Source organism: Hyposmocoma kahamanoa, unplaced genomic scaffold, assembly GCF_003589595.1.
Source record: "Hyposmocoma kahamanoa isolate Upper Pololo Valley unplaced genomic scaffold, ASM358959v1 67, whole genome shotgun sequence".
In the NCBI taxonomy this organism is placed as follows: Eukaryota; Metazoa; Arthropoda; class Insecta; order Lepidoptera; family Cosmopterigidae; genus Hyposmocoma; species Hyposmocoma kahamanoa.
The window spans coordinates 4,186,507-4,213,466 of NW_020653855.1; positions in this window are offsets into that span (position 1 = coordinate 4,186,507).

The window sequence follows — 26,960 nt, forward strand, 5'->3', positions numbered from 1 at the left end:
TTCCAACTAATATTTATTATAATATTAGTGTCTTATTACTTACATTTAAGTAATTTCTTGCACTTTGACAATTTACTCACTTTTCATGTCTGATCTCCCGACCTTGGTATATTCTATCGTACTGATAGTATCTCCGGATTTTGCTATTCGTTTTTCCAAAGCTAATTACGTTCTATTTCATCAATTTCACTTTATAAACATATATGTTTCGTATTTAATATTTTTATATATTGACATTGATTGACAGATATGTTACCCCTCTACAGTCTATTCTTCAATAGATTATCCTATAAATTAATCTTCCTTTGATATGCAATCATAGCAGTAGAAGCGTTTCCGCTTCTGGCTGCTCACATTTCGGCTTCTCATTTCAAATTCACAATTAGCTATTTGAATTTCGATGCTCTCTCACGCACTACCAAACGCTCGTCATTCTTGTACCGACCTTGGCGGTATCTGGTTTTCGCCAAAACTAGTAAAAATACGAAGTCTCACCTTTTCGAAGCCCTACACCTGGCATTACTCCTACTGCGCTTACGCGTCTGTCTGACGAACAGTTCCTCGATTGCCTCACGCTAAACCTAGTCTTCACGTTTACCCCCCTCCTACCAGGACTGTGTGCCTCACCTTCACCAAGCGAGTTTGGAGCGGCAAGAGTAACTGAAGCCGATGTTCAAGACGAAGTAGAACTCCACCTACGAGTTCAAAGTGATATAATCCACTGTTGCACTACCACCGCCGTCTCGTCATCATTCCTCGCTGCGCTCTGGTTCCGCTCTACATACGCTATCCAGCTTACAACCTCGCTGCTGTTCGGTTCTGCACCTCTGTCCTTAGTCACCAAGAGTCGAGGGCAGAGGCCTCCAACTCCGTGTCTCCATCTTCTTCTATCTTCACTTTCACAATACATTTACATTGCTCACTCTACCACGTCCTAACACTCTCAGCTTCTTTCCACTCCGACCTTCTAACTCTTCACCCCCACAACATCATCATCTTACCAATTTATCACCTTTTCTCTGGTTCCTAGCTACTTGTTTTCAAATTTTGAATCGTTCTTTAATTCCTTTGCCTTGTCATTCTCTTTTTGTTTCGTTGCATCGTCACTCTCTGCTCAATCGCTGACGCGAGCAGTGCTGCTCTTCTAATTTTGACCCATTTACCAGTTACCAAAAATCTCTTGTGCGATAAACACTATTTCTTTTTGAATTTTGAACTTTAAACTCACTAAGCAAGGTGAGTAGAGTGTGCGAAAGCTGCGGAGGCTACATTACAATCCACAGGACATATTTAAGCGGAGCCAGCAGTGCTTTTCAAGTTTAATATTCTGCGTTAACGGTGCCGTTAGATACGTAGTAAATAGTACGACTAACTATTATACTTTATGGCCAGGCTAAATAAGTAAGTCAGTCGGTAGAGCACTATGGGTATTTGTTATACATAAAAACGGGGCATAGAGATATTACACAGATACTACGACGTAAGTAAATACTTATAATAGGAACTAATACAGAAATACAGCAGAAAAGGCGCGTGCATGATAAACTCTTTTAACTGGAACCGGTGTTAAACGCGGACTCTTGGATACTAACTAGAACGCGAGGGGGTGCGGGTCGCGCATAAACCGGAAGTTACCGGAAGTCGTTTCGTTATTACCACATTTGCTCATGAAAAAGTGATATTTAGGGTAAATTTGGCAAAACAGGGTCGATGGCGAGAAGCGCCATCTACATTCGCAAAGACTAATCTAGTTGGATGGAGGATGGGTGGTCATCGCGATATCGAGTAGGATGCTCTCGAGTACGCTTCGGGCGCACTAGATGGGGTTCACACGCTATAACTTTAAAAAAATCCATTTTTCAGTTTTTTTTCTTTTCGACTAAGTTTAAGCGTCTCGAGTAAAAAACAAAATGTATCTTCCAGTGTACGCTTAGGTATAAATCTGAGCGGCGAACTATATAAACGGTATAATTGTTTATCCGCTCACGCGATGCGCTCCTCCTGTCGCAAAATGGCGGCTATTTGGTTTCGCAAATTAGGAAAGCATTCAGTTTAAACACAAGTATTTATAAATAAAAATTATTATTCTGCATTGCTAAATAAATACCCTCCGCACTAACAAAAACACCATCGCAAATAAAATGCAGGAATACACCGCAAATACTGCACTTAAAAAGCACTAATGAAATTTTTGGTGTACTTGATAAATATGATAATATTCCGTTTGAGTGGTTATAACTTCGATATCCGATAAATCGGTATAAAATCATCACCGGCACCTCTAGGTGTGGTATGCGTCTACGGCTGCATGTATCGCGTGAGCGGTTATATTATCTGATGTAAATAGAACATTTTGCTATTGGTGTGCAAAAGGAGTAAATTTAAATAAAAAAATATTTTTTCAAAATTAGAACAGTTTTGTCCAGAATTGTACCCTCATTTAGTTAATGATTTCAAAATTTAAATTTAAAAGGTATTTTATAAGAACGAATATTCAATAACTGTAAAAAGTTGTCACATTTCAATGCAACAAAAACCTGTGCAATCAGGGAGCATCAAGACATTAAATAAAATAACATCAGCGACCAGAATATACCGTAGCAGTACAGCTCCTTGTGAAAGAGTTCGTCCAGAGAAATACTAACACCTTACCTATTTCTGCCGCCAAGCGATAATATGACCATTGCTGCGTTCCGGTTTTAAAGGATAATGGTGCTGGAGACATTACAGGTACATGGGACTTGTCAACTTACGTCTCAGGGATGTGATTCAAAGCTCTGAGTGGCACTGCAACTGTTATGGACAGGCGTGTCGCTTACCAACAGGCGTGCGACTTGTTCATTCCGTCACTTAGTACCATAAAAAAATATTATTTATGTAAAATATACTTGACGAAGGAGTTGCCCGACGACTCATATTCGTTCAGTCATATAAAACTATTTTTTTTTTCATTTTCACAGTAATTATGCTTTCACAACAAAAAGCCATACTTGTCACAACACGAGCTGTTAAAATAACGTGATGTTTGTTAACAAAAAAAAAATAATAATCTCCGTAAAAGTTCCAGGATGATGCGATAGTGACTTCAAAACACTATTTTGATACTGTGTTATTACAAAATTTTTAATACGTAAGTCTTTTTGGAACAAATCTGATTATAAACTTATTTCAATATAAGATATTAAATAAAGGGATTGCAGTAGGTAGGTCAGATTTTAAAATCAATATAAATTTTTGTTATGGATAATAAATGAAAAAAAAAAACATGATTATTAAACAAAACAACAATATAATAAATTTACAATGCGTACGCATTGCAAGTTTTTATTGAATTGATATTCAGTTATTTTTTATGTGAAATTGTTCCACTAGTTTGTTATAATTATTAACACAAAGATCGAACACTCGGAAAAAATTCCTTAGATCCGGCCGGATTCGAACCGACGTCTTCTAGCATACCGTGCCAAACACTATACCAACTAAGCCACGGGACGAACCAGCGGACCTCACGAATTGTTCTATGTGCTTGTTGCCGTGTCTTTGTATTTGGCTTTTCAACGACTTTTTAGCCGTAGCGCCATCTATGAGACATCTACGAAATATAGTACGTATGTAGTTCTGAATTCAAATTATTATAGACGTTACATTTAATAATGATTCGACATGAGAATTTATATTCGAGTGCATTCGGAAATCCGAAGATTGCCGAATGCATTGGCTAACCAACTACTACCAACTCCAAGATTGGAAATGTTTAGAGATAGCCCGCTATATAGATGCATACTAATTTATAACAAAATACCAGACATCCTCAAGAAAGTAGATAGTGACAACGTGTTTAAAACCAAGTTGAGGTCCCTCTCTCTCTCTTTAGTAAATGTTATTACAATGTGGGAGACTTCATGAACTCTCCTATAAGCTAAAAGAGTCCAGTTTCGGATAAGTAATTTTAAGACTATGTAATACTGTGATCTAAAGTTTATTAGTGATAATTTTAAGATCCTATATGTATTAGTTCCTAAATGTTATTATTATTATTTTTTGCTATTATTTTTATTTTACAATTTTAATATTACGTTTAATAATAATTAATTGCTATACCCCAAAGGTATGTACTTATTACCTATGTAATTTTTGTACCTACATTGTTTGCAAATAAATAAATAAAAATAATATTAAACTGAATACATAACTTTCGGGTGTGTATCCGAAACGCAGTCATCACTAATGGGTCATTGTTTTGGAAGTCGCTATATTTTGTTACGAAGCGAAACTTTTATTATTGTTCAAAATTTGTTTAGACAAGTTCAAAATAAGGTACCTATTGGGTTATTCTAGCAAAATGAACAGTTAACGAAAGCCATAAAAATATCAAGTTAACAAAATTTTAGAGTGATTCTTCCTACAGTTGGTTATATTATTTTGCAACATCGAGTATATAACCAGAAATAGAGACGAAATGTCATTTTAATTTGTTGAAAACTCAGCTGCCAAACTATTGCGGTGACAACACCGTTCTGATTTGTGTTTTTCCCACACCAACGAATGGAACAGCTCCCCATAGTTAGAGACATTATCTTTATTACAATATTACAGAATATTATTGAAATGTACGGAGACGTACACACAGGTCAGTTGTTCACGCTGTACTATTTCAGCTTTCGAATTTGAGATTTCAGTGCAAACGAGAGTTGATATTTAAAAGTGATATATCCTGCAAGGGGTCTCAGTTCCTGAGACCCGTGAAATGTAACATCCCCTTACAGAATGCAGGAGTTTACAAGCTTGACTGTGAGTGCGGTCTCTCTTATATTGGACAAACAAAACGAAGTATTTGTACCCGCGTCAAAGAACATATAGCTGATGTCAAACACCGTCGCGTAAACTTCCCGGCTTCTGCAATAATGTACTATAATATGTTTTATTTTTATTTTCCTTTTAATTAATAAAAATGTTGACTCGTTCTAGAATTCCTTTTCCTTCCACTATTCTTACGTTGGTTCGTTCCGTCATTACTCTTTACAAAACTCTCGAAGCGAAAGAACGTGCATTCCTCCGGTAAATTTATTCTCCTTCGTTCATTCTGCTTGGGTCGAGCAGCAGAGACATTGGCTTTATTTCAGAATTTATAACTCTACAAACGAAATTAAAGGCATTTGAAAAATGTATATCGTATATTATGCATATTTTATTTAGTTCAATTGATATAAAAAAAAGTTTGTTATTTTTTTTATTATTATTGTAATTTTTATTATTTTATATTATTTTATTATTATTGTAACATTTATTATGTAAAGTACCTTTTTTGAATATAACGGTGCTCTTGTAGAATTTCGAGGTAAGTTTGCGTTTCTTTTCTATCGTGAAAATGTTTAGATATCATGTTTTCATAATCAGTGTATAATTCTATATGCATTATATATAATATATACACACATATATATAGATATATATATGTATTACATTATAGTAGTAATTTTAAATAATCTTTTTTTTATCCGGAGAAATGCGTTACGCATACCACTGCGCCCGGGGAGGCGCGGGGTAATGTGGAACTCTTTTCCAGAAAAGAAGCCTACCCACTAAAACTCCGGGGTGTTCCAACTAGCCGCTTCGTGGGGGTTATGGTACCGGTTACCCATTACCCACGACCCCCAAAGAACGGACGTTCGCGGCCTTTGTTTGGCGCGCGAACCCTCTCAAGTGGCCCTTGCCACTGATGCACCTAGGGGCGACTTCCTGGAACACGTGGAAGTCGCCCTACGAGTAATCCCCGAATAACCGAATAACCCAACCTAACCTAGAATAACCTAGCCTAGATAAATTTAATATAACCTAACCTACATACTAGTGACCGAGCCTAGTTCGTGGGCGAGGCTTGCCTATTTTTTGTCTATTTTTCTAGGATAGATTTTGGCACCCCGGGGATGCGCCTTCGAGCGAAGCGTGTGCACCCCGTTTTTAGAAATTTTGCCTACATAACCGTCAGTGGGTCAAAGTTCAGCGACTCTAGCTCGAAACTCGTTTTCTCCACCCGTTTCTTTGGTTGCGGGCCCCCCACTCGCGCCCCTTGTTGTCATGTCCCTTATCAAAGTCACGACTTAGAACGCTCCATGTGTATATTACAATACACCAATACTTGTGCGTATAAGTCGACTTTTACTTTACTTTTAACAGTAAAAAAGTATTGGTACTTTGCTTCTCGTCGGCCGCTGGGCCGCCGGAGCGCGCCCCTCTTACCGCTCTACGGCGGTCAAACAACACATAATATAACCTCACCTTTTTTTTTTTGACGGGGAGGAAATCTTTATGGATACCCCTGAGCCCAGGGAGACTCAGGGGTTATGTGGGGACTCTCCCTCCAGACTGGAGGGGCTACCCCACTAAAACCCCCCCGGGTTTCCCTCTCGCCGGACATAACCTCACCTCACCTAACCTAACATTTTAAAAGTTGCAAGGTTTCGAAACCCCGCAAAAACTTGTTCGCAGATGTTTCCAACGGATCTTGGCCAGGACATGCCCCCGTAGTACGACTTTTTTAACTATCACCGCTGTGCGCGACCGTGGTGGTAACGTTCCCGCTGGAATGCGAGGTCGCGTATCGCTGGCTTTGCTCATGCTCCTACTACGAGTGATAATACTTTGGAAATACGTGACGATGAGGTATTTTAAAATGAATACACATTTTATTTAAATTGTTGTTTTTAATTTATTTACAGCATTACAATGTTAATATAATGATTATTATTAATAATATAATATATATAATAATATTATATATCCTCAATTTTATTATTCATTTTTTCCAAACTGTTTGATTCAACGCTTTCACTGTTATGCGGAGTCAACCAAAGCCATTTGAGGTTGTATCGACATTTTTATGCGCGTTTTATAACGAAGAAACATAAAATTGTGTGTTGAGAATTTTTGTGCATATACATTAACATACACTTATGAAGCTACCGTCTACAGTTTCTAATACGTCAAGAAATGATAAACTTCTACAAGAACACCAACAGGATTCTTGGACAAGTCGAAGATGAGAAAACTGAGGTACATACATACATACATACATTCAGAGCACAAATATATTATGTAGTAACTATAATGAAAAATAGGTCTGTCTTTGAGAGTTAAGTTTAAAGAGATTAACATTCTTACACTAACGTCATAGTACATTTATAAAAATGTTATTTATGTTAACAAAAATAGTGATACACGTAACATTAACACGAGAAATAAAAATAAACTAGCTATCCTTGATAGTCGTCTTCACAAAGTCACAAATTCATTTGAGGCAATGTATAAGTTTCTATAAGAAGATTTCGGCTTACATTCAAAATTTGTAATTTACGAGATTCAAAATTATAGTGAAACAAAAACTGTATACTTAAGCTCTTGCAGGTAGTCTCAATCTAAAATGTTTGAAATAAATATTGTAAATTTTAAATATATTCAAATGTGTATTTAATAGAACAATCTCTAGAGTTTCTTGCTCATCCTTCTCAGGGGATATATGTATAAGCAGAAGAATTTAATTAATATTTTTATGAAGATTTAAAGCGTACTTTCCTTACCTATGAAACAAAGATGATTTCAATTTTGAATAGGGTGGTTGGCATTAATATTAGACAAAACTGGTTGATAACTTTACTATCTTAGTCAGCCGTGGCTATTGGATCTGTAATGGGCCTGAAGCATTGGTTTGTTTGAAAAACAAATAAGCGCGATTCAGATCCGAGAAAAAAAATAGTTTCATTTACGAAAATCTAGGATCACGATATTATAATAGTTTCTTTTTCCATTATATTTCTTCTAAATGTATGAGAACTTGTCCTGCAAATGAACTAGCGCGTAACTCGTCCAAGCATTGGTTTGTATTATATATTTATATAGAATCCCATCTGTATTGTACAAAATAAGGTCAAATCAATTTGAAGCCTTATAATAGAGAATCGACCGACCTAGGAATGTGATCTTGGAAATGGGCGAACCTCTTTCAGATATAGATGCTTAAATGTCAAAAGGATCTTTATGTGAAATCGGCAAAGATCGTTATTCGACCGACGATCCAGCTGCTAACAAATTGAGCGTTAGATGTGGAGAGCCCGGTAGGACCAATTTAAGAAATGAGTTTTTTTGAACGAGTATACAACCAGTAGGACATCGTTATTTTCATATCAAAATGATAATAATGTGCTTGACAACTACACCAACTACGTCTTAAAGCAGCTCTAGGTTGAGTCGAAATAGTATTTTGATTTTACCTCGCGAAATATATAATACCTGACGGTTACCATGCCGGACTGCCACGCAGAGGTCCCAGGTTCGATTCCCGGGCCGGGAGAAATGTTTGTATGGCTTACATTTATTTCTCTCGTGAGTTTGGGTGTAATTTGTGGTTGTCTATGTGTGTGTCCATGGCACCCGCGACACAGGGTTTCCCTAGTGCGGGGATATGTTGAGTGTGTGCGTTATTTATTTACTTATTTATTAAAGAGAATAAACAAAAATCGAATTGAAAATGGTTTGATTGGATCAATAATTGCTTCCTTGTTTCACACTTTTCCCGCACATACCATACTCGTACAAAAAAGCGAGACAACGTCACCCAACTGGTGACATCTAGCGGACGAAGAAAAAACCACTCGCTACCGCCCTTTTGAAATTTCGCCGACGAATGCAGTGGTCGCGCGCGTAACCGCCTCCGTTAATTTAAACTGAAAACTATAGTGAACGTACGTTTTGGTGAACTTGTAATATCAAGAATCGCTCCCTGGACGAGGCAAGGAACCGAGATCTCTCAAGTCACCGGCAGAACGGCCACGCGGTTGGTATCAAGAGGTATTCATCTTGTTTCGCGCCCGGGCAAGCAAACACACACCCTCACGCACACGCACACGCGCACGCGCACGCGCACGCTCACGCTCACGCACACGCGCACGCTCACGCTCACGCATACGCACACGCACACGCACACACAGCTTCCTCACAAACTATAATTAGCTAATACAACAAAATAGCTAGTACTTATTAACATATATAACAAGAATTTTGTAGTTTGTGATGGTAGAAAATAAACTACTTTTTAATTTTCATTTTTCATTTTCATTGTGCTCTCAGTCTACCTGTCCTTATTTGTTTGTCCCAATCAACCGTATGTATTTATTCATATATAGTCTGCATTTCCCGCACGGATGGTAGGACTACCGACAACTAAAAAGGCTGTCTGGAAGAGATCGCTTTTAGCGATAAGGCCGCCTTTGCCCACATTAATTCTAAGTTACCTATGTACTGTTGTTGTTTTTTTGTTTGTGTGTCACGTATCATCTATCTATCTACTTTTAAATATGGCAAATGGGCGCCTTTCTTATTATCGCAGTGGGGGATTTTCAATTTTACAAAAAACCACTTCACGCTGTTGCTAGGAAATACAATAATTTGCAAAACATCGCTTTTTTTCCACTCGATTTTGGAGGAAAAATCGATTGAAATTCTCAAACTTTGTGATAGTCCTAAAAGTTACAAAATAACTCTATTTATTCCTCACGACAGAAATATATAGGTCACAAGAGGTGGCGGCGTGGAAAATTCTGAATTTAAAAATTCCAACACGGTATCAAACTCGGAACCACTATCTAACGCCCTAGGGGACGTTTCTCTTATTCTTCGACATTTTCTCTATTCCGAAATATATCACATCCTCGACTACGAATACGTCTTTATAATATTTTCTGCAAGAATATTTTTAGTCGCTATCAATACAAATGTACTGAAAGATTTTGAAATATCTATCAATGTACTTTTTGTTTTAATTTTGCGCACTGAAAACATACGTGTGACGGTGTGACCTCCTTACATCGTCATCTCACCATATCTCAGACATATCATTTTTTATTTTACATGTATTTAAATTTTAAATTTGAATTGTTCCATCTTCCTTCACTTTCTCATTTTGTTTTCGTACCACGGTCACTCCCAGCTCGACCGCCAGAACAGTCGGAGCTGTTAATAAGCTAATCATGTGTAACAATTTATAAGTCTACAGCCTTCATGTATCTATTTCTGTAATTCAGTTTCTCGGCCCATTTAGGGGTAAGTGCCTTAATAATAAAGTGTAGGGAGTGTTTTATACTGTTATATACCTGTTTTTTTACATTTACCTTTATATTGTTATAGCCTTTGTTTAAACTTTACTTCTTTAATAAATTTTGTGGACCGGAAGTTTCCCATTTCATTGCCGTGAACCTGTTCACGGCTAGTTAGGGTTACAACCCTTTCATACGTACACACGGCAACACATCAAGCTACACATAGATGGATCTTGTTACGTTGCACTGGAGGCGATATTTGAACACAAGTGTATAATTTGACTGTACAATATCGTTGAATATAAAAATATTATCCTTTGTCAAATGCGTGTCCTTATATAGATTATGATCAAATTTATGTCAACACCAAGCGTAAGCTATCATAAAAAAGTTCGGTTAGGTTAGGTTAGGCTTAAAAGAAAAAAACATTTTCCCCTCAAAATTACTTTCGAGGTTACAAAAATTCAAGCAAACGTTATTTCTGGAAAATGTAATTTCGGACTAGTGACAGGGAACTATCAGTTCCGGATCCTAGAAAAGACAGTCCAAAATTTCAATTTTTTTTATAAATTTTAATTATTATTAAATTTTTATAATTTTCTCTAGCATTAAATCATTTTGTATTTTACTAACCACAACACGTAAGAAAAATTTACTGTATCACTAACTTAGTTAAGATGTACATGAAAAGAGAATTATTAGAGCGACAAAAATTATTGTAACTGCTTCTTATAACGTGGCAAATTCGTATGAGTAAAACGGGAAGAATGTCTTTTTCATTTAATTCAAGTGAGATAAACTATGTTTTTCTTCTTCTTATTAGTTTAGACAGGGAGCGAGCGTAAGTGGAATTGAGAATATTATCTGATTTCAAATTTTTTTAACTTTATTAATTTCTCAAGATCCGCATTTAGAAAACGTACGAAAAATCTGTTGATAGAAAACCAACATATGCTCTGATGCCGGATGTTCCTAACTCTTCTTCTAACTTATTTATATTTATGCATATTTACTTGTAGCTTTTATATAATAATGTATATATGTATCTGCCATAATGTGTAAATGATCTGCCATTCTTTGTTAAGGACCATTGCGAAATAGTGTTGTTTGCTGATGACACATCCTTCATTTTTAAAACAGACAGACATGACATTAACTATGACCATATTAATGATACCCTCCCTAAGGTAGTTTATTGGTTTAATGCTAACAATTTATTCCTTAATACCAAGAAGGCAAAATGTGTTAAATTTGAATTACCTAACGTAAAATCGACTAGTCCAAGCATAGAAATAACCGGAGAAAAGTTAGACCTTGTTAATAAAGCAATCTTCTTGGGAGTGACCTTAGATAGTAAACATCAATGGTTTCCACATATATCTTCCCTGGCCAGCAGATTAAGCTCCGCTGCATACGCAGTCCGCAGAATACGTGACCTTATCGATGTTAGTACTGCTAGACTAGTTTACTTTAGTTACTTCCATAGTATAATGTCCTACGGGATTCTCATGTGGGGTAAAGCGGCAGATATTCAAACCATATTTGTATTACAAAAACGAGCGATTCGTTCTGTGTACCGTCTAGGCTCTCGGGTATCTCTCAGAGAAAAGTTTAAGGAGACTGGTATCATGATTGTGGCATCACAGTACATTTACTCAAATATTTTATATGCCCGTAAAAATATACATAATTTCAATAAGAAAGAAGATATACATAATATTAACCTTAGAGCTAAGCTCAAACTCATGGTACCACGATTTCGTTTAACCAAAGTAAACAACTCTTTTACGGGGAACTGTGTACGTTTTCACAATAAGATTCCGGAGCATATATTAAGTTTATCATTTCCTAAGTTTAAAAACTACATTAAAAATATTTTGATCGTAAAATCATATTACAAAATTGAAGACTACGTGTTAAATAAAGATGTATGGAAAGACGGCACGGCTCCAGAATCCACACAAATTTGATTCAAAGTATATTCCATAGAATTTAAGTTTATTTAATAAGAGCAATCCCTAGAGTTTCTTGCTCGTTCTTCTCAGGTCAGCGTAGTGAACGAGCAGTAGCTTAAATGTGACGTTTTCAAGTGTAAATTTATTTTACGTATGGAATAAATAATCTGTGCTTTGACTTTGACTTATCACACGTGTATTATAAATGTGTAGTGTGGCATAAAGCAGAGGATACACAGAGCATGTACCTTTTGCTTAGGTCTCAGCCGACACTGAAACAGGAACGACTGAAAATCAGCGTCTGTCTCGCCCGAGATATTGCTGAGTCGTATCCTTTTCTTCTTTTGCGCCACTATATACACTTACTACTTTAAAATCACGCAGCCATTTGTTGTTTTAGTGTTAAGTATTACATTTATGTGTGCACAGTGACTCAATTTAATGAATAAACGTTTTTCTTTCTTTCTTTCTTTCTTTCTTTCTTTCTTATTATTGTTCAATAAATGTAAATTGATCACACGCATTAATAGTCATAATTTTTGTAAATTAATTTATTAAATGATATTGTAATAATTTTAACAGATAGAATTATTAATATTCGATATTTGTCGTGATGGTGGTGTTATTGAATTTGGTTATGTTATAAAAACAATGTGTCAACAAGGCCAGGCTGAAAATCTGTACCGGGTGTCACACAGCCATAAGGATTAAACTGAGCCTTTTCCTTCCACGCACTGTTGTTGTTCCACTGATATTGTGATATGTTCTGTTTCGTATAATTGTGGATCATGGTCTGAAATAAATAATTCTATTCTATTGTACTAAAAACATTTTAAACCCCGCGACGCTTTATCTGGATTTCATATGCGACGACCTGATCTTTAAGGTTTCCGAATGCTGATTATAGGTCAAACGCTGTGGGTAGGCTTATGTGTAAAGTACAAGTCTGGGAATACCAAAAACTTTTCGGCATTTGTCTAGATACATTTTTTCTAACACACGAGAATCGTCCTTCAGAGGTCCGAGGTCGTTGAAACTGGGCTGTCGCGGATGTGTTTACTTATTGTCAATTAGTCAGCGGACTTACCTGAAAAAGACGAAAATATTTGATTAATAAAATTGTTGCTACAAAGGGCAGTTTCAAATTAATTGGAGCTTTCAAGGTATTCCAACATTATACCAAAATTAAAAAGTTACAAACATATACATATAGGAAATGATACCATTTATCCGGATTTAAATCTCGTATATTTGTTTTTTCAAACAAACCGACGTTTCGGGCCCTTTAAATGTCGCAGTCAGCCGTATCCATGGGTATTATTAATAATAATAACAAACTAGTGGAGTATTTTCACATAATTGAATATCAGTTCCATAAAAAATTAAATACAATGAATAGGGACATCTCTAGCCGGGGCTGGTAGCTGTAACGGTAGCTAACTGGGTGACGAAATACAATAGATTTCCCATAGATGGCGTTACGGCTGAAAAGTCGTTGAAAAATCAAATACAAAGATACGACGCAAGCACATAGAAAAATTCGTGAGGTCACCTGGTTCGTTCCGTGGCTTAGTTGGTATTGCATCTGGCACGGATGCTAGAAAACTTCGGTTCGAATCCGGCGGGATCGAAGGAATTTTTTCTGAGTGCTCAATCTTCGTATTAATAATTATCACAAACTAGTGGAGTAATTTCACATAAAAATAATTGAATATTAATTCAATAATGAGCTCTTAGAGCAATCCTATTTAAGCCTGTAAGTTGGATTGCCTGTCAAATTCGTACTGTGACCTCACAAAAACAATTCACTGTCCATCCAGTTTACGTTTCCATTCGAAATCCGTTCACTTTTTCTTTCATAGCAAAATCGTATCATGATGTGCCATTTCCATGCAAGTGGCGGCCTCATATAAACATAAACATATAGTTACTCCGTAACTAACTTTTTTTAGAATTTGCTACATTTTTAAGAAATTTAGTTTAAGTTTCATAATTATTTCTTATCTTTATATGATAAATAAATACTATTAACTATTGAGCGTTATCTGAAAATATTAGTTCGAGTTCCCAATCTTTAAAGTATTGTTGATAAACTAAGGCCATGAATGTTATTGCAATGTATAAATGGAATTTTAATCATTTTAATAATTTTATTGACCGAAAATCGTAAAATAACTTTTAAATATATTTATATATTTTACTTTAATACAATCAATGAAAATGTACGAATACAAGATACGTTCCAATTATGTTATCAAATTACAAACTCACCTTATTAATTTCAATGATAATGACTAGGCATGACATGTAATTTTGTCGGACGACAAATTGTAAAGTATGTTTGAAATAATCAATAACCAAATTATAAAAAAATGTAATTTATTATGATTACTGTCATACCTTAAGCACGTAATCGATTCGAACGTATTATTATAATTGAAAGGTTTTTCATATTAATTATATATTTTTTAAAAGTACATCTAAATTAATGCTTGACTGATATCATTTCTGTATGTCAGTTTAGCAATAATAACATTTAAAAGTATCTAAAACCCTTTCTAAAAGAAAAGCCAATCAATGAAGCATTGGTCCACCAAAAGCGTTAACCAATGAAATCACAGTCTGTTAACCCACCAAAACGGTGGTGAGACGAAGCTTGACGGTATGGTCACAAAAGAAAATTTGTGCAGTCTGTGTTCGAATTTCCTAGACAGAGGTAATATTGTGAATACTGTGGGTGCCGTATATATAAAGGTTGTTAATTTATACAGGTATGTACTAACTGTCTTCTTTTTATTGTGTAATATAGTAACGAACTATCATGTATATTACTTGCTTAAAAGGAAATAAATGATTGAAAGTGAATTGTATTAAGCTGTTTCCTTTCATGCTTTAAATGCTACCTTACTTACCCAAGTCTTTACTTGAGAATTTGCTAACACGGTTAATAGTGCTTGAACGCTCCCATGATAGTACATCTGTCTATTTCTTTCATATGATTTAGTATATAGTTCCATCTCGCTCTTGTTAGATGTCAGCTAGTCAGCCAGAGACAATAATTAACGTTTAAAAAGTAAAACTCATCAACTTTGTGTAGGTCATGATACGAATTTAAGCAATTCAGTTTCACCACGTCAAGTGATATGCAAGCAACTTCACTGGCTGGCTTAGAAGCTCATAGTAGGCCCCCAGTTGCGAGAATTACCTAAACGCTTATTTAAAAAAACAAAGAAAATGGCGGTAACATTTAAACAAACTGTTTTGGTATTCCTTTGTTTTTTCGTCTCTTTACTATTTTATTATTATATTAGCAGTAGAGGTCCTTACGAAAGAGTCCGTCCAGGAAAGTACTGCCACCTTACCTATTTCTGTCCCCAAGCAGTAATGTCTCAGGGCGACGGGAGCAGTGTAGTGCAAGTGGCATTGCTCCTAAGATCTTTGAATTTAAAGTACTGTTATGCATAGGCGTGTCGCTTACCACCAGGTGCACGACTTGTTCGCCCCGTCACTTGGTATTAAACAAAAAGAAAAATGTCTAATATGAATATCTACTAAAGTTTTTTTTTTTATAATATCAAGTAACGGAACGAACACGTCGTGCGCCTGATGGTAAGTTACACTCCTGTCCATAACACTTGTAGTGCCACTCTGAGCTTTAAATCGCAAAGATCTGAGGGGCACTGCCACTGCGCCTGTCACCCTGAGACGTAAGTTGACAAGTCTCATGCGCCATTACTGCTTGGCGGCAGAAAAAGGTGGCAGTACTTCCCAGGACTACTTCACAAGTAGGTATTAAATACCATATAGGTATTATAATTATATAAGGTTGGTTCATTTGAAAAAAAAAAAACAAATATAGATACTCGATTCTGATCCGAAAAAACCTGAGACCTCGATATATAAACCTTTGTTTGATCATCACGAATCCTTGGCTAATTAAATAAAATAATAGAGCAAATATCTTGAAAGTAACCAATATGGCGGATCCATTCTAACAAATAACCTCCACTACAAACCGTAATGCAATTACTCGTAGTTCTAAAGTTTGTAATAAAATTAAAAATATAGGAAAAATACAAATGCACTTACAGTCTTAAAGGTAGATAGCTATATAGTGGGTACAACAAAAAATTTAGGTTGTTTTAATTTCATCGCCGTTTTATCGAGACCGCAGCTAGGAGAAGGCTATGGTTTCTCAAGATGGGAAAAAGGCTGTGAAGTAAAAGTATGTGTGCATCGTTTAAGAACATCTAAGGATCAAGAGTAATAAGTACCAGGACCTCGGCTCTGACTACCTATTTGCACCCTTTGGAGTCGAAATTCATGGCCTGTGGGGTCCCGGTGCCCTTTATCTGTAGATCTGCACAAAATGTTATCCAAAAATTTAATAATATACTGTGTAGAAGAACCAAGGGCCGGCAGTTATGTTGCCTTACACAATAGAAATACCATACGAAGGGAGATTCCTGTCAGTATCTTGGGCACCTTGCCGCGTAGACCGAATTTTGTTCATAAAATTTAATCCTAGTTTAGTTTTTTAGGTTCAATATATATTGGGGAGGAACGGAGTGGCAGTGAATTTTTGTAACATAGAATAATGAACTTTATGATCAATAGTACAAACTTGAAATGAGCCAAAATCTTCCGCAAAATGCGGTCGCTACGGTCAGAGAACAAAAAAGTACCGAGAACGGACTCCGCCACTCCCTATCTTGACGGTCACATTGACGGAATGACAACAAGGCTGTCGGCGAGCCGTTTTCGCGCTAAGACAGCTTTGATATTTGAATATAGTTTTCATTTTATTCATTACGAAATTTGTACGTCAATATATAACATCATTATAGGTTACTATTTATAACGGTCGCAAATTATGCTGTGTACGACTGTTTATAATTCAAATTTATAATAATATACCAAATGAAATAAAAAAACTAGGAAAAATTATCAACGTTTATAAGCCACCTAAAGCAGTACCTAATAAATAAATCATTCTATACAATAGGTGAAATATTAAATAAAAGATAAGTGCCATTTGTCTAGTCTTTGAATGGATTAGTTATTATTGATACTCGTAGTAATTGTTATTCGAATTTTTTTTTAAACGGTAATTTAAGTAATAAGTTGTTGGCATATTATTATATAATGTATAATAAAAGTTAAGAATATTTATAATTTAATAATATTGGTAGTGCTCTCTCAATTTGCAGCGCCCTTACAGGGTGTCACTTGTAAAGGTCTTGTGTAAAACCATGTGACAAGCAATTAAAGATATGAATATAAACGGGATAAAGGTAGAGTTTCTTTCGTTTTCAGAAAGATGATACGAGACTCATTCAGTTATTTAGGGTAGAGTAATATATAATAAACTTCTTCCTATCTGTTTTAATTATCATGTTATGCACCCCTGTTAATTATTTTGGACCCAGCTCTCCGGTTGACTGGTAGAGAATGCCTAATGGCATTAAGTCCGCCATTTGTACTATTTTGTGTGCAATTAAGTTTAAATAAATAAATAAGACGCCATAACTTCATGAGCTAGAAGACAAGGATTCTCAAATTTTCAATTTCTATTGCCGATAAATATTACAAAGTGACTATACCTAATTATTAACTAGGTAATGATGAACTTGGACACGCAATATCAAATACTTTGGTTACCTTATTTATAGGTACCTGTCCAAAAAAATATAACATTTTAAATGCTTTTAATACATTTTTAAAATAAATCTTCAATATTATTCTAGTTAGTGAATTAATCAAAATATAATATTATATCGATATCAATAAATACACCCATTCATCAAACATGTGTAAATTATTAGAATTCTATTAGTAGAATTATAGATAACAGATTTGCTTTAGAATTTTCGCTATGTTGCTCTGACCACGTAACGTAATAGTACGAGAAAGTGATGTGTAATCCTGCCACTTCACGCACACATTTGTGCGTGTACATATAGCGCCTTGCTGTATGTAGTAGTAGTAGGTAAATAACTTTCGACAGTTGTATGGAATGTCCGGGATGTGCTACTGTATGCTACGGTAAGCTACGCCTGTCTATAACTTATTATCTTACAAAGTTTGTTGTTGGCAATCTATTAAGAGGTCACGAAATGACCTCTAATTTTAACATTTTTTCGATTTATCCTCGAAATGCTACAGGTTATTAGGACAAAAATTAGATAATTAAATAAATTTATGCATGATCGACTACTGTCACTACGGATTTTTTTTAATCCCTTTAGTTTTAGAGTTATTCCGCTAAAACGAATTTGGTATTTTTAATGCGCAAAATTCAACATATCCTGTCGCATGTCACGCGAACTTCAGGCATATATTTGTTTCACAAATTTGGGCGGAGCCAACGTCAAAACTTTTTTGGCATGCTCCGTCTTAACTCAACAGTACATTCCCAGTCTAATTGAGATGTGTACGTGGAGATCTACCTCTCGTCACGTTTCCATCCATGTTTGCTCAATAAATTTGTGCCCGCAATCCACTAACATCCATCTTTTCTACCATATATGTACACATGCATGTGTAAATATTACATCCTTGGCCAAAAATATTGAACACCTATGCGAACTTTCAGTTTTTTGGAGAATAAACTTTCATACAAAATTAATATTTTTAAATATTCATGCTGGTTAGTGAACAATACAAACTAATATACTGTAATCCGCCCAACCATTGATTTAACTTTTGATATAATGAATTCTAATCTAAGTGATGTCCTAATGCGTTTCCGATTCGATTTTTTATAACAATCGATTTTATTTATGAAGAAGTTTTATGGTCTATCCCATTGACTTACAAATAAATGGACGACGGGTCTAATACAAAAACCACGAAAAAAATGTCCCAAGGCAACCTATTCGAAATTTAAATTGTTATGTCATCGCAGTATCGCGCTGTCCGTAGAACAAATGAAGACTAAAGCGGAGTGTCGCGCTCTGTATACGATTTTAGCGCCTTACAAGTGCGGACACTTTTTAGCGCGGACCAGACGTCCATATAATTGTAAGTCAATGGTCTATCCACACAAATCCGGGCCGTGCCCGGGACGTGGACGGGCCGTGCTCCGTCAGGGGCTCAAAAAAATATCGTTGCGTAAATTTTCTATGAACTCGTTCCATTGACTTACAATTATATGGACGTCGGGTCCGCGCTAAAAAAGTGTCCGAACTTATAGGGCGTTAAAATCGTATACAGAGCGTCATTCACGCTTTAGTCTTCGTTTGTTCGACTGACAGCGAAGCAAGCAAAATTAGACAGTACTGCCATTACATTACAATTTAAATTCAACGTTTTAGCTTTTTCATATTCCTTTACATGTCACTACGATTAAATAGGTTGACTTGGGACATTTTTTTCGTGGTTTGTGTATTAGACCCGTCGTCCATTTATTTGTAAGTCAATGACTCGTTCACACATGTTCGTCTCCGGACCGGCGCCGGGACAGGCCCGCAGTTCATACAAACCAGCCCCGGCCACGTCCCGGGTACGGCCCTGATGTGTGTGGATAGTCCGTTAATCGTGAATGTGAGCGCCAAAAAGAAGTTATTGTCTGATGAGAATCGGGATGTTGCGTTTGACAATTTGTGTACTCAAGAATTAATTATTAATGTTAATCAGGATTCAGGTGATGATTCCCGTTCATATGGAGAAGAATCCGACGATTCATTATAATAAATAATAAGAATTTATTATAATAATTTAAAATTTATTTCAGGTACCAAAATTTATCAACTTGAATAATCTTCGTTACATAATCTGTTTGCTCGATAAATATTGGAGCTAAAGAGCTGGTCGCTTCACTAAATAAAAGATTCCAGGAAGTATTGCATTTTTTTGTTTATGATTGTCATCGAGTATATAACATGATTGTATGGCACTAACTCAGAGGATGGGACAAATAAAGTCAATAATTACAAAAATCGTAGAAAATGCCTTATGTCGTTACTTTGATGTACAAAAATGGTAGTCACACCTGTAATATTATCTATGGTGGTGTTTTATATCATCATTAAGTCTTATTTTATTTAATTTTAATACATTTTCAATTTTGTTCATATTATTTTGTTACAAAAAACGAAAGTAAATCTTACATCACTGCAATATGGTTGCTTCTTTTTAGGAGAACTAAGTAAACATCTGGAATTCGTTGTCGTTTAGCTATTAACTACTAGATGGCAGCACTCTGATTAAAATTTCAATATAAAATCAAAACGGAACTTGCAATAACATCTAAGTATTGATGGTATTGAACTTTTAACGACATTATAATAATAATAATAATAACGCACACACTCCACATAGCCCCGCACTAGGGAAACCCTGTGTCGCGGGTGCCATGGACACACACATGGACAACCACAAAAATACACCTAAACTCACGAGAGAAAGAAATGTAGGTCAAACAAATATTTCTCCCGGCCCGGGAATCGAACCTGGGACCTCTGCGTGGCAGTCCGGCATGGTAACCGTTCGGCCACAGAAGCAGTTACTTTTTACTATTATGTCAATAAAGTAAAGTTTAAAATAGAGTTTGTTTTTTTTATTTGAAACTACGACCAATCATTATAGTGTTCTATCTCTTTCTGTCTCGATTGTCATTTTTTTAGAGAGGTGTCGTGAAAAAAATCCAATGTCCGCAAAATAGCAGATCCGACCCACTGTGCATCGCAAAGTTAAGATAAACATAGTGTACCTGCCTGTCCCCAGTTACGTCAATTTTTAGTGCACTTAAGTGATTTCGCGAATCCCGAACAGGTCCAGGACCTAAAGAATATTATCATATGGCAGTCTCCATTTTCTGTCTACGTTCCTCTATGTTTAGGTAAAAAAAACTCTACATATTTTGATCTCTGATTATTATACACAACTCTACGGAAATTGAGAGCTTTCTGGGTGTAATTGACCCACAGATTGCATGTATAAAAGGTCTAGCAGTAAGATTTAAATAGAGACACCTTTACGTTATTAGTATACCTGGCAAACCTACGGACCGACATGTTGCCCCACACTGCCAGCGTCCTGCGCTCCCTCTCTGTATCTCTATTATCTTCTAAGGACTCTGTGACCCAGTATGCAACGTACTTGGAATATTTGGTAGTAGGTAATAAATATTTGGTGGGTTTTGGGTTGTTTTTAAACCTTTTTAGCTATCGAAATAATACTTAAAAACTTCAGTATATTTGCTGCGCATGATACATTTAGTCTTTATATATATAGTATACGTACATGTATATTTATATACTTTGTATTAATAAATATCTCCACTCGGCCTAAATGTATAACTAGTACAGTAGAACACACATTTTTCTCGCGATTTCGGAAGGGCGCACATATTAAAAGTTGTTCGCATTGATGGGTGGGACCAAGTTAGTTATAACTAGGTAAACAGTTACTAGATTAACATTTCTAAACGAATATTATGTTATTTTCAAAGCCATGAATCTGTGGCCGTACACTTATCGCTCTGGGCTGCCACGCAGAGATCCCGGGTTCACTTTCTGGACCAGGAAAAATATATGTATAGCTTATATTTATTTCTCTAGAGAGTTTGGGTGTTATTTGTGGTTTTTCTATGTGTGTGTCCATTGCACCCGCGATACAAGGTTTCTCTAGTGCGGGGCTATGAGCGTGTGCGTTATTATTATGGAGTAGAGTAAGTAGGTAATGCGTCTTTATCACACTTATAAAAACTTTTACTAGCTCCATCTTTTTTTATATGACACCAAGTGATACGCCTGTCCATAGTAGTTGCAGTGCCACTCAGAGCTTTAAATGGCAAGGTTCCATGTATCTGTAATTTTAGAAGTAACCTTACCTTTCGAGGTAAGACGTACAGTACTTTCCTGGACGAACTCTGTCACAAAGAGCTTTTACAGCTATTATAAAAAAATCTATATACAAATTTTATATTGTAATCTCGATGACATATTTGCTTTGATTGAAATAACTGTATGCGGTACTGAATGTATAATTCAAAAATATTTACAGATATCGTACACAAGCCGACAATGGAGGTCCTTATCTCCCCCCGTCATTCATCCATTTATATGCGTTATGTTTTTTTTCCGGTTGGCAGTATCGAAACTTTTTGACTGGCTACATCGTAAATTCTACATTATCTGCCTACATTTTGTGTTCAACTTTGCATGCGGTGAAATATCCAAAACGGATACCTCTTTTGTTGCCTGGCATTCATCATCAATCCCATATTATTAATTGTTTCAAAAACAAATTTTCTTTGTAATAAAAATTGCACCTTACGCGAAAATATTGATTATTGTCTAATCTTTGACTCTTAATATCATGTTATCGCTGAGTTGTGTGAGGGGCGGTTGAAACGTAATCTACCTAAGCATGAAACAAAAAACGACACTTGCTACATTTAACCGTCTAAAAATAAGGAGGAGGTTCTCAATGCCAACGTCTTAATTTTGGCTTTATGTTACGCGTTTACTCCAGCATTTATAAACCTATTTTGATGATTCTTTATTGTTAGAATGAGGTTACCTCAGTATTGGGCCCATTTAAATTTGAAGAAAATGTTCCACCTATAAGAGTGGAATACTAGGGGTGAATCTGGTTTCGCGCACTTTCCGATAACCGATTTCAATCAAACTTAGTAAATAGATGTAATTCCACGAACTTTTGAGGTAGATTTTTTAATACTCTATACTGAGATTAATTTCAGACAAATAGTCGATAAATACGTTCGGAGTTTTGAACTCCGCTCCTTTGTTGGATAATGTAAGTAACGGATGTGTAAAGTCTGAATTCAAGTTTATTTAACCAGGGCTCTATCTAAAAGTTATCCAAATATCCCTGTTTAAGCCCGTTATATCCTGGATTTCTCACTTTTATAACGTTAAGGCTGCAATTCCACCGGAGATGTGTGAAGTGGCGAGGCAGTGTGCGAGGGAAAAACTCACCAATAGGATTACTTCATCTTCCTAGACTCGCTTAGCGCAGCTGTGGTGAAAAAGGGCTAGCGAAGCTAAGTATTTGTACATGCAAAAAGAAAGAGACGTGCGTGAAGAATGTGTGCGAGGAATGTGTGCGAGGAATGTGTGCGAGGATCGTGTGCGGGAAAAGTGTGCGAGGGATGTGTGCGAGGAATGTGTGCGAGAAAAGCGTGCGAGAGATGCAAGTGAGGAATGTGTACGAGGTTCGCCTACGCTCACCGCACCCACGCACAGCTGAAAAGAGTCCGCTATTCACCCTTGCACCGCTTAACTATACACCATTTCACAGTGCCGTTACTCATCCTAGCGCCGCTACACATCCTAGTACCGCCTAACCACCTCGCACAGCTTTGATGGAATCGCAGCCTAAACGTGGGTTTTCTCTTTGTTCCTTTGTAATCATCATCAAACTTAAGTTTTACTCTTGTCGGTGGACTCACTTTCAGTCATCTCTCCAACACACAAGCCAGCTTGTTTGTAATATAAAGGAGGTTTTTGGAAGGAGCTTTTCACGTCGTTGAAACCTACAGTAACTAGAAGACTAACAGCTTCTTCGGTTGAAGAAATAAAAAGTACCTTAACTCTGAAACAATTTTAGCGATATCATTGACATTTTTTGTGAAATAACTTCACTAGTTTTTATTATAATTATTAATACAAAGATCAAACACATAGTGTTAGGGTTTTCGGTTTTACGGTTTTTATCATGCCAAGAATTAAATTTCATTACATGATGGCAACACAAATTTTTATGGTAACACCACTGGACGACCAATTAGGATGGTTGGATTGGTTGTTTACAATTGGTTGACGCATTTGGCGGAAACCAATCAGCAAGTCCTAGTCACGGATGACCAATCGAATTGATCTGGTTGGTCGTTTACAATTGGTCGGTACATTTGGCGGGAACCAATCACAAGTAACTGGTTTACCGCCATCGCAAGCGATGCGAAGCGGGCGGTTGGTGGGAATCTTGACCGGTGAGGTTTGGTCTTGTGTGAGGAGTAAAGGGGTGTAAAACTGTGAAAAGAAGTTAATTAAAATATTCCAGTACTTCGCTTATAAGTTAATTAATAACTTGTCTTATACCTGGCCCTTCAATAGATTCTACAATAAAAATATTTTCTTCGACCCGATAGAGCTTGAACCTATGACCGTACTGCACCGTAGTATTGCTCTTACCAACTGATCTACAGGACAAGTTATCGAGTTGTCGAAATTCTCCTACGTGTTTTTGTTAAAGATCTTTGTAACTAATTATATTTGTATGTTTCGACGAAACTGGTTGTAGTAGCACTGTTAATGTATTGAACTGATCTGATGAACTTATTGTACCTACTTCCACAAATAAATCGATCTTTATCTTTATCTTTATCTGAATTTTTATGAATTCTGCGCCGCTAGTGACATCTGACTAGATGATCACTCTCACTTTTTAGAAATTTTTTCATCGCAGCCGCAGCAATTTTGGTGATGTTGAACGTAGCAAAACCGTGGTAGCCTAATGCTTTGACATACCGTCTCTCAAGCACCACTGAAGTTTTCGAAATTTTAATTTGAAATTTACCATGAGCTTTTCAGTGAAGGAAAACATTGCGATGAAGCTTGTATTTCAAAGAAGGTTCACAACCCTACCTAGGCTAGCGTGGCGGACTATAGAGACCGTGCCCAGCGGTGGGACGCATAAATGGTCTAAAAAAAATGTCCAGTGGAAAGAAGAGTATTTATTGTAGTATTAATATACTACCGCGACCTTTTGAGCTAATGTTGAGATGGCATCGCTGCACCTCGCCCCGACCACACTCCATTGTTACGTGATACTCGTCATTCACACCCCTACAATCGTCGCAAACGGAAAAAGCGATTGTACTCGGAGTGATAACAAAGAGCAAGTCTGAACCAATTTTCCCTATTGTTTAGCAAAAAGCAGGGATATTTCTGCATCTAAGAACGTGATTTTTGATTTGCGACTCTGTTGACGCCGATATCCGACAAAACATCAGCAAGACACGGCCTTTACAGCTTGAAAAGCTTTTTCAAGTACAATGTAAACATCCAAATCGGTAGCTTCACCAAGCACCCGAAGGCACCTATTAGGATAATCTCACACGAGATACAAGCCTTCTAAAGGCTTCCGTTTCTGCTTATCTTTACACAGTTGAAGTTTTGTTAGCAGTAAGAGACCCTCCTCACTAGCATCTTTCGAGCATGAGCATCTTGCCAACGCACTATATCGTAGTCGCTCAGTGCTGGCCATAGATTGTTTAGTACCATTTAGTAGCTTATACTTACCGATTTCAGCCACAAGCAATAATGTCAGCATTACTGTGTTCCGGTTTTGAAGGGTAAATGGTGAAATTACAGGCACATGGGACTTGTCAACTTATGTCTCAGGGTGACAGGCGCAGTGGCAGTGGTCTTCAGATTTTTGCGATTTAAAGCTCTGAGTGGCACTGCAACTATTATGGACAGGCGTGTAGTTTACCGTCAGGCGCACGACTTGTTCGTCCCGTCAGTTATATAATAATAAACAATACACATATTTGAGAGCGCTTTGCGGCCGCACGTGCGTTGGCAAAACACTGACGTCCGAAAGATGCTAGTGTGGGGGTCTTTAAATCTTTCAGAGTACTATCGCGCAGAAGCTGACTATCACTGTATATCTGACTCCTTTTGCCTGCCAAAACGGAACGGAGAGAGAGAAACATGATAAAGAATAACTGCTATCAGACGACGGCTGGCAGTAGGCTCTGCTTCATTTTCCTTTAGAAGAGATCCGAGGTAATGGTAACATTCATGGATTGAATTTAAGGAGTCTGAAGTCCCAATGCGCTGCGCACACATACTCGCTGCGGTTATTTTTGTTGACCTACATGAATGTAGAAATAAGAAGAAAAGAAAGAAATAAGAAATAAGAAGCTATCATCACACACATAATATTTCACGCCCTTTTCTCATCGAGGTAGTTAGAAACCACAGCCTTCCAATTGCTATGATATATAAAATAAATAAATATTAGACAACATCACATGTACGTTGCTTTAATTCCAAATTAAGTAACTGAAGCACTTGTGTTATGGAAATCCGAAACAACGATGGTACCACAAACACCCAAACCCGAGACAATATAGAAAAGTTAGTCATTCTACATTGACATGGCCGGGCCTTGAACCCAAGTCATGAAAGATGGCGACCTCATGAAAACAAGCGTCTATGATTCGTTTAATTTTTTTTAACGCCCGATCACATTTGCATTATAAAATAATGTGTTATGGATTTATGATTCGATATAAGATTAGAACGCATGCCCTTCAGATCTTTGTGATTTAAAGCACTGAATGGCACTGCAACTGTTATAGACAGGCGTGTCGGCTACCACCAGGTGCACGAGAAACAAGTCGTACGCCTTTTTAGCTTGTTTTCCGCTTTTTTATTATAAAAAAAACGAATTGCTCTAAAATCAGCAATGTCGAGTTTTCATTCTTTTTGTCCACGTCACGGTATTTTTATTTAATTGTTCGTTTATGTTTTTTGTTTACAGTTATATTTTGAGTTGTCGGTTTATGTTTTGAGGACAAATAAAAGTCTTTTTACTAACCGACTTCAAAAAAAGGAGGTTCTCAATTCGACAGTTTTTTTAAATGTAATTTGTGAACTGATTTGGATTTTCTTCGAAAGAGGTACCCTCAGTAGTTGTCTTATTTAAATTTGAAGAAAATATTCCACATCTAAAGGTTTTTTGGTACTCTGTACTGAGATTGTTTATTTATTTTAAATTTATAAACATCACTGCTTACGCTATTTACACCGTGTATAAAGTGAAGAATACATTATATACTAAGCATGTATACGTAAAAGTGTAAAGATACGTGGATAAAGAGACTATCAATCGTTTGTGAACGCAAACTTGTACATAAGTGTAAAAAATGTAACGG